The sequence below is a fragment of the Echinops telfairi genome, unplaced genomic scaffold, assembly GCF_000313985.2.
Source record: "Echinops telfairi isolate 266 unplaced genomic scaffold, ASM31398v2 ScPeMD7_7459;HRSCAF=8497, whole genome shotgun sequence".
NCBI lineage: Eukaryota > Metazoa > Chordata > Mammalia > Afrosoricida > Tenrecidae > Echinops > Echinops telfairi.
In genome coordinates, this window is record NW_022111359.1 from 3337 (window position 1) to 11743 (window position 8407).

Genomic DNA, 8407 nt, shown 5'->3' on the forward strand with positions numbered 1-8407 from the left:
CACTAACCTCTCACAGGGAGAAAGACAAGGCTCTCTGTCCTGTAAAGAGGTTGTAGCCATAAAACTTTCTGGAGCACAGTTCTGCTCCAGGGTCCCCGTGAATGAGCATCCCCTCCAGGGCAAGTTCTAATGTTCTTTCTTTAATGGCTCCCAGGAGGAGGGGTTGGGAGGCATTGATGGGTCAGAGGTAGAATTCTCACTTTCCATTTGGGAATTGATTTCCATTGTTGGCCCCCACCGGTCTGTCAGCAGTGGGTGGTGTGCTGTGAGGGTGCTACGTGAGTTTCAGCAGAGCGTTCAGACTCAAGCAGACAAGGAAGAAAGGCCTGGTGATCTTCTTTTGAAAACCCAGCCAATGAAAACCACTGAATCACAACCGCCCAATCCCACTGCTCACGAGTCACCATGATGTTGTGCATGAGGTCACCACAAGTCACAGGCTGACTTGGCTACAGCTACCACCACCCACAAATGGCTGCCCGAGGACAATAGTACTTAATGATCTTCTGCCCTCAGCCCTCCCCTTCCAGGCCCCACACCACGAAAAGCTCGGGGCATTTCCTGGAATCTCTGAATCTTGGGGATGACATTGCGTCGGAGCAGTCTTCCCTTTAAGGGGTGGGGGGGATGAAACCGTTTTCTGATTCATTTCAAAATACCAAATGGCGTACATGCTTCGAGGTTTTTTTGTTTGTTTTTCCCCCACTCATTTATCCCTGTGTTTAACCAGTTGTGGTGCAATCCCCTGACTGTGTTTACTCAAGCTGCATTTACCTCAGGTTCCCTCCAGCGCCTGCACCATGAACCCCACAGCCTTGTGAGCTGCGCTGGGCCAGCCCTGGCAAGAACGGGCATTACAGGCCCCTGGGCTGCCCCACTAGGTTGTCCCTGTGGGTCACGAATCTGTTCTCCTGGGGATAGTTTATTGCTTGTTTGGGGACAGATGGGGCAGGCCTCCCTCCACAGACACACTCTGAGCAACTTGGTTAATCCTCTCCACAAACAGGTCTGCACTGGCATGTCCAGACTGCTGGGAGCTTTATCGTTGATGAGAAGGGGGGTGGGCCTCCCAGATTCACCCTTAAGCTTCTCCTCAGGCTGCTGTAGATTAGGGTCCTCAGGACTGACTGGGATTTGATTTCTGTCAAGTAAATGTGCACTTGAGGGTGAGGGTTCTGACAGGCAGTTTATTTTTATGAGGTTTGTTTTTATTTTCTCTGCCTACTGCCTCGTATGCCCCTCCATATGGGGCGCGCTAAGGTTTTTGTCACACATTGGCAATTTGCCAGGCTGAAAGCAGCCAAAGCTCCTCCTCGAACATCTCCCCTGCACACAAGGGCATAGCCAGGCACCTTAGCAACCCCAGCCCCCTATGGCTGCTGAGCTTTCCGACACCCCGGCAGCCCTTGCATCCTCTGTTCTGTTGGTATGCTTCCACTCAGCCCGTCTCCATTCTAGACAACCCAGGTGCTGCTCTGGCTAGACTGCTGAGTTTGGTGCTGAGGGTCTAGACTAGCTCAGAAAGGAAGAAGGCTTTCCTCGGGGTCTGGGAGGCAAAGGCCTTCTCTGTCTCCTGATGCCGAGCATGAAAAATAACCCTCTCGTGACGGCTCTTATCCTTGAAAGCACGAATATGAGCCAACCCAGTGGCGTCGCCTGGAAAGGGTCTCTCTGGTGGCAGTGAATGTTTTTTGTAAAAGCAGTTTTGCTCAAATCTCGTTTTTGTGTGTGTGTGATGGCTGATTTAAGAGAACAGTGTGCAACTGTGGAATTCTGTTTCCTTGATGAGAGCACCATAGAACTACCTTGCAAGATGTTGAACTACCTTGCAAGACGTTGAACTACCTTGCAAGACGTTGAACTACCTTGCAAGACGTTGAGCCACATCAAAGAAACAAGCACAAGAAACTCCATTTTAAAGAAAAAATAAAGTGTAACATTGGGGCCCAAATCAACAGCTGCTCCAAGAAGCCACCACAAAAATGGGAGGACCCCTGATAAGACCGGGCTGAGACCTGACCGACGCCCAAAAGCTAGCCAAGCCACCTAAAGCGTGGAGAAACCTGATAAGACTTGACTGGGACAGTGAAAACATCAAAGAACTGGCCAAAATGTCCATTTAAACCCAGGTAGAGACACTGACCTTTAGAGAGCTAGGAACCAAGGAGACATCAACTCCTGCTCTCTCCAACTCCACCCGGGTGAGTGCACCGATGAGGCAACGCTGATTGGGACTATGGTGCTAGTATGAAATGCGTGAAGAGTGCTGTTATTATGCCCCTATGCTCATAATTGTTTGCCCGTAGTAGTTTGAGTGATATTTTAGATTGTTTGATGTGTGTTTGCAGTGAATAAATCGAGCGTTCGAAATGTCTAAGAGCGTCAAGTAATTATCGATCGTGCCGCCCATGACAGTCCTGCTTGGGAAAACGCCACAGAAACCGTTATGATGTTGAACACAGCTTATAAGGACAGTGCTATGGGAAAACTCAAGTGTACGAGTGGTTTTCTCATTTCAAAAAAGGTGAAATGTTGATTGATGACAAAGCTCTCTTTGGACAGACGAAAATGTCAACTTGTAGTGCATTTGGAATTCATCCCACCAGGTCAGACAGTTAATCAAGCTTTCTGTTTAGAGGCTCTGACAAGCTCGAATAACAGTGTGCAATAAAAAAGGCCTGATTTGTGGCAGATGGGGGACTGGTTTTGCCACCACGACAATGTACCTGCTTGTGCAGCCACCTCAGTGCGCAAGTTTTGGGCAAAAACCAGCATGCCTCTCTTGCCCCACACACCTTACTCACTTGACCTCTCTCTGACTTCTTTTTGTTTTCTTGAATGCAGAGGGACATGAAAGGACAACGATTTGATGATGTTAAGAGGTGAAGAAAATAAAACAGGGAGGTGCTGTCAGCCATCCAAACAGATGAGTTTGAAAAGTGTTTCCAAGAATGGAATCACAGATTTGGCTAATACATTAAGTGTCATGGAGACTACTTTGAAGGTGATAAGGTTGTTTTGTAAAAAAAATTTAAATACACAGCTTTGGGGACAAAAATCCAGTTTCTTTTGGTTCTCCCCTCTGCCCCCCCCTTCCCATCTTTTCCACCGGCCAGGAGGGTTTTGTTGCACTTCCCTTACTTCCTGTAGTATGTATTTTGAAAACAAAAGGTATGTTGTTTTCCAAATAAGAAAAAACATATCACCGGGTGCATACATGTTTTTCAAATTTTACATATACTTTCTTGCAGCTCCCTACTTTTTCATGGGTCTGAGGGAACCATGAGGGCGATCTGGATTTCTGACCCGCCGCCTGCTGTCCCCACAGTCCTGTGTCCCTGAGAGCAGAACAAACCTGTTCTGCATGAATTCTCTCCAGGAGAAAGAGCTGAGAATGGAGGTGGGTGAGGCACCCATGAGAGTCCGAGTGTGCGTGTGTGTGTGTGTGTGTGTGTGTGTGTGTGTGTGTGTGAATCCATTTCACTGTGGGCTCCTCTTGCCCTTGTTGGCTCTCTCTTACACCAAACAGGATGTCTTCCTCTAATGACTGAATCTTCCCGATACTGAGTCCAAAGCAAGTGCATTGGATGGTGTTCTGCTGTGTCCATAGGTTTTAATTGGCTACCTTTTGGGAAGAAGGTCATCTGGCTCCGCTCCCCCTCCCCCACTAGTCTGTCTTAGCATGGAAGCACCACTTAGTCCTGTGTGTTAGTCTGGGTAAACAAGAGAAACAAATTCATAGACACTCATATGTGTATAAGAAAGAACTTTATATACAAGAGCAATAGAACATTGAGAAAACATCCCAGTCCAGTCCAGATCAAGTGCATAAGTTCGATAGTAGTCCATATGTCTGATACCAATCTATAGAGTTCTCTTCAGATTCACGAAACACATGCAATGATGCCAAATGCAGGAAAATCACAGGCCAGTGGGTGGGAAGTCTTGTGGATCCACTGGCATTGTTAGCCTCTCAGTGCTGGCAGGGGTCTCCACGTGGTTCCTTCAGCTCCCAGGGCATAGGGTCTATCAGTGTAGTGTCATGTGTCTTGTCAGTAAAGTATCTTTCAGGGCGTGAGGAGAGAGAGAGAGAGAGAGAGAGAGAGAGAGAGACTCTGTCTCCTACCTCCAAGGAGGAAATACAGGAGTTCTCAGAATTCTCAGGACAAGGCCATGCCCACACAGAGGCCTCATTGGCGATGATCCGATTGACTGTCTAGACCAGGGGGTCCTCAAACTGCGACCTGCTGAGGACATTTATCCAGCCCGTTGGGTGTTTTTGCCCCCGTTTTATTTTTTACTTCAAAATAAGATATGTGCAGTGTGCATAGGAATTTATTCATAGTTTTTTTAAAACTATAGTCCAGCCCTCCAACAGGTCTGAGGGACAGTGAACTGGACCCCTGTTTAAAAAGTCTGAGGACCCCTGGTCTAGACTCTACCCCTTCACTGTTAATCCCCTCAAGTCCCAAACTGACACCAGATGTATGTAACCACCACACCTTGTCCATCATGAGTGACCCTGCGGGTATTTGAAATAACGTGCCATAGTTGCCAGTATACAGCAAGGTGCAAGCTACCGCGGTATGACCAACTGACAGACTGGTGGTGGATGAAGGCATACCGCATACACTCGAGTATAAGCCGACCCGAATATCAGCCGAGGCACCTAATTTTACCACAAAAACTGCATTAAAAATGTGCTGAAAATGCTCAGCTTATATGTCTGGCCAAATCAGTAACCCCCCACCCCTTGCGGAGCTGGTCGGAGTTGGCTGACGCATTTCCCTCCGGACCTTGCACTCAGCCACATGTGCGCTTTATCGGCAACCAGGAAGTGCTCCCTTATCTGGCCGAGCGCTGACGTACCTGCGTCCACCAATCACCAGCAGCCTTCCTCACCTGGCCAGGGGCAGGGACGTGCCTGCGTCCACCAATCACTAGCAACCTTCCTCGGGCGTGCCAGCGCCAGCCAATCTCTGACCACCTTACTAGATGCTGGCCCAGGGCCAGCCCAGCCACATGTCTCCCGCCCTTAAGAGGTCGCTCCCATTGCCCTGGGCGCCACTCCCCTGGCCTGACGCTGTGGACTGTGGGACTTCGCCCAGGCGGGTTTTTTCCCCCCAATAAAGTCTGTTTGCTAAAATTTGGCGATTCGGTCTCTGGCGCCTCTCGACTACCTTACATTATACACAAGTACACACGGTACATGCCTGGACCAAATTGGGGGAGCCCAGCCTGTTCTCTTTTGTACTTGACTGAGTTACTCGAGTCTGGTAGTAAGCAGGAAGATGATCAACAACACATTGCTTCTGGCTGCTTCCAAGACAGCAGCCCACCCCCAGCTGAGGAATGCTGAACTGATTAGGAAAGCCCCTTCCTTTGGTCACATCAAAGATTTATGGGACCTGGGTTGGTTGAGCTGCCACTTAGATGTTCAAATCCACTCCCAAAGGGGCCCAAGGGCGGAAGGGTTCCCAGTGGGAGCAAGCACAGCCGCCTTCTCCTCCCTGAGGCGCTTTGCTGCTCGGCACCCTGGTGCTGTGTGCCTGTCAAGGTCTCAGGGAGACCTTTCCCTGGGCAGCAGCCAGCTAACCTGAGCCTGTGCAGGGACTTATTTAGAGATGGGTCATACTTTTGGACTTCGAGTGCTCTAAGTTGGCGTTCAATGCCACCGCAACAGCTCAAGGATGCCTAGCAGCTAGGGAGGGATGCCCCGCCCCCACCCGCCCCTCGAAGGCACTCTTCCTTCCTCTGGTACGTCCTCCAAATTAATTCTGGGCGAGAATTTTTGAGTTAACTTTAAATGTCTGTCATGCTTTACTCAGTACCCGGCTCTCTTCCAAAGGGTGCTGCGCGTCCCTGGGACGTTTCCTATCCCCACTCGCACGATTCTATTTCCGTTCCTCCTTAACTCCTTTTTCCCAAGTCATTTTGCTCTTGGGTTTCGGTCACACTATGACAACCCATGCGGCACCAGAAACTGCCCTCTTGGCTGTCGGTAATTCTAGCCCTTCTTCTCGGAACTCCTCGCTCTGTGAGTGCCAGCCAGGTGAAAGACGGTGCTCAGTTGTGGGTAAAGTCAAGCAGAGGAGGAGAGTCAGAAGGAACAACTCCCCAAAGAGCAGTGGTTTCCTTGGTCACCGAGTCACCACACTCAGCCTTCACCCTGGCTTCCCTTCTGAGATGAGTCAGTGGTCCTTGTAGCCAGTGCTTTGAAGAAATTCGGGACTGAGACGCTGATGTGCATTCTGACATGCGCTTCCCGGCAGCTGACTCATTTGCATTTTCCCGAGGTGAAACCGTCTGCCTTCTCAGGTGTTGACAGAAACAATCAACACTTCAAAGTTGAGAAAGGCTGGGGTCAGGGGGGGGGGCGTGTTAGCTACCAAAGAGAAGCCTGAAAGCTTTCTTGAGTAGGAACGTGTTTCCCAAGATAGGAGCTGAGCTGAATGGCTGTCAGCTGTAGCTTTCTTGTGGCTAAAAACTTACATTTTTCCCTTCTAATTCGTTTCTTTTCAAAGGGTAATTCCTTTGCCTTCTGGCTGACCTTTTCTTAGCTTTCGGGGACTTCACTCAGTCTGGCCTCACCTAAGGGTCCTTAATGCCTCTCCTCTTCAAAGAAGCCGACAGGACAGTCTCTTTATGGACCTTTTTCCAGCCCGGCCCCAGGCATTCCAGAGTTTTCTACGGGGGAGGAGTGCTCCTCTAATCCCAGCAGCCAGGGTCCTATCCACCGAAAACCCCACCAACCCCAGCAGTTGCTGTGGAGTCTCCTTCGCCTCACCACCGCCACAGGTTTTCCGTGGAGAACTGCGCTCCATAGGGTTTTCAGCGGATGTGAACTTTGGGAAGTAGATCCCCCGGCTTTCCGGGCCTCCAACGGGTCTGAGGGACGGTAAAGTGGGCCCCTGTTTACAAAGTTTGAGGACCCCTGGATTACAGTCTTGGACACCCACAGGGAGTCGCGATGGGTCAGCACGGACTTGCGGTCAGTGAGTCTTCTTCCTCTAAAGAATGTTTGTCTAGTTGGTTTCTGCAGGTGGGCTGCTGGGCTCCAGCAGGGCTGCGCATCAGCCTCCCCACGACGCCCCAGGGAGTGCTTCCTTCCTTCCTTCCTTCCTTCTGTGGGCGCTTTCTGCATCATTTGTCATGAGGAGGAGTGCGATGGTGAAGCACTTTCATCTGAAGCCCCATTCTTTGAAATGGAATGCTGGCGAGCCAAGTGACTGAGCCTCCATAGCCGCTAAGGAACTGATCATGGAATCACATCAGCTTCAGGGGAAGATAGAATGAGGTATAGCATTCACTCACCACCCACCTCCAATTCTATCGTATTGTGGGGGCGTCCTGGTTGCTGTGACACTGGGAATGATGCCACCAGTCTTTCATATACCAGCAGGGTCACTGATGGCCATTTCAGGGGAGCTTCCAGAGTAGGACAGACTAGAAAGAAAGGTCTGGTGGCCGCTTTCTGAAAATTGGCCAGTGAAAACCCGCTGGAGCACAGCAGCATATTGTCTACTCCGATGATGGAAGATGAGCCTCCCAGACCGTGTTAAAAATAACTGACACCTCAAAGAAATGGAAGCGTCAGGCTTCATCTGAGTAGTCATTCTACTGATTCTCAAAAAACAACGAAAACACACATGGCTCCACGGAAGCTGGCTACAAGGAGATGCTTACAAAGAGGAGGGAGGAGGAAAGCTGAACCGCTGCTGAGCGGCATGGGATTGAGTGAACCCTGCCTTCTGCTTCACAGAAGACAGCTCCTGTCCTCGAGCCTCTAGGTGGTCTCTGGCTTGGCTGCCTCCCCCCATCCATCTGCACACATCTTTTAAGTGTAGCCAGGAAGGTGTAAAAAGATAAAAAGTGGTTGTAGCAATAACAAGCCTTTGTAAGTTTTTGTTTTTTGTTTTTATTGCATAATAATAAAAACATACTGCTGAAAAAATAAAGATATAAAGTACCTCATCCTTAGGAACAAGCGGAATTCCCTAAAGTAACTCCCCCCCCCACCCCCTCACCCCATTAGATCAATTCTGAGCTTGCTCATTGCTTTTTGTCACAACGGGTTTGTAAAGATTTAATCCCTGTGCTTAACTGGGCCTCACTCACTCACTCACTCACTCACTCTCACTCACTCACTCACTCACTCACTCACTCACTCACTCACACTCACTCACTCACTCACTCACACTCACTCACTCACTCTCTCACTCACACTCTTACTCACTCACTCACTCACACTCTCACTCATTCACTCACACTCACTCATTCACTCACTCACACTCACTCACTCACTCTCTCACTCACTCTCACTCACTCACTCACACTCTCACTCACTCACTCACTCACTCACACTCTCTCTCTCACTCATTCACTCACTCACACTCACTCACTCACT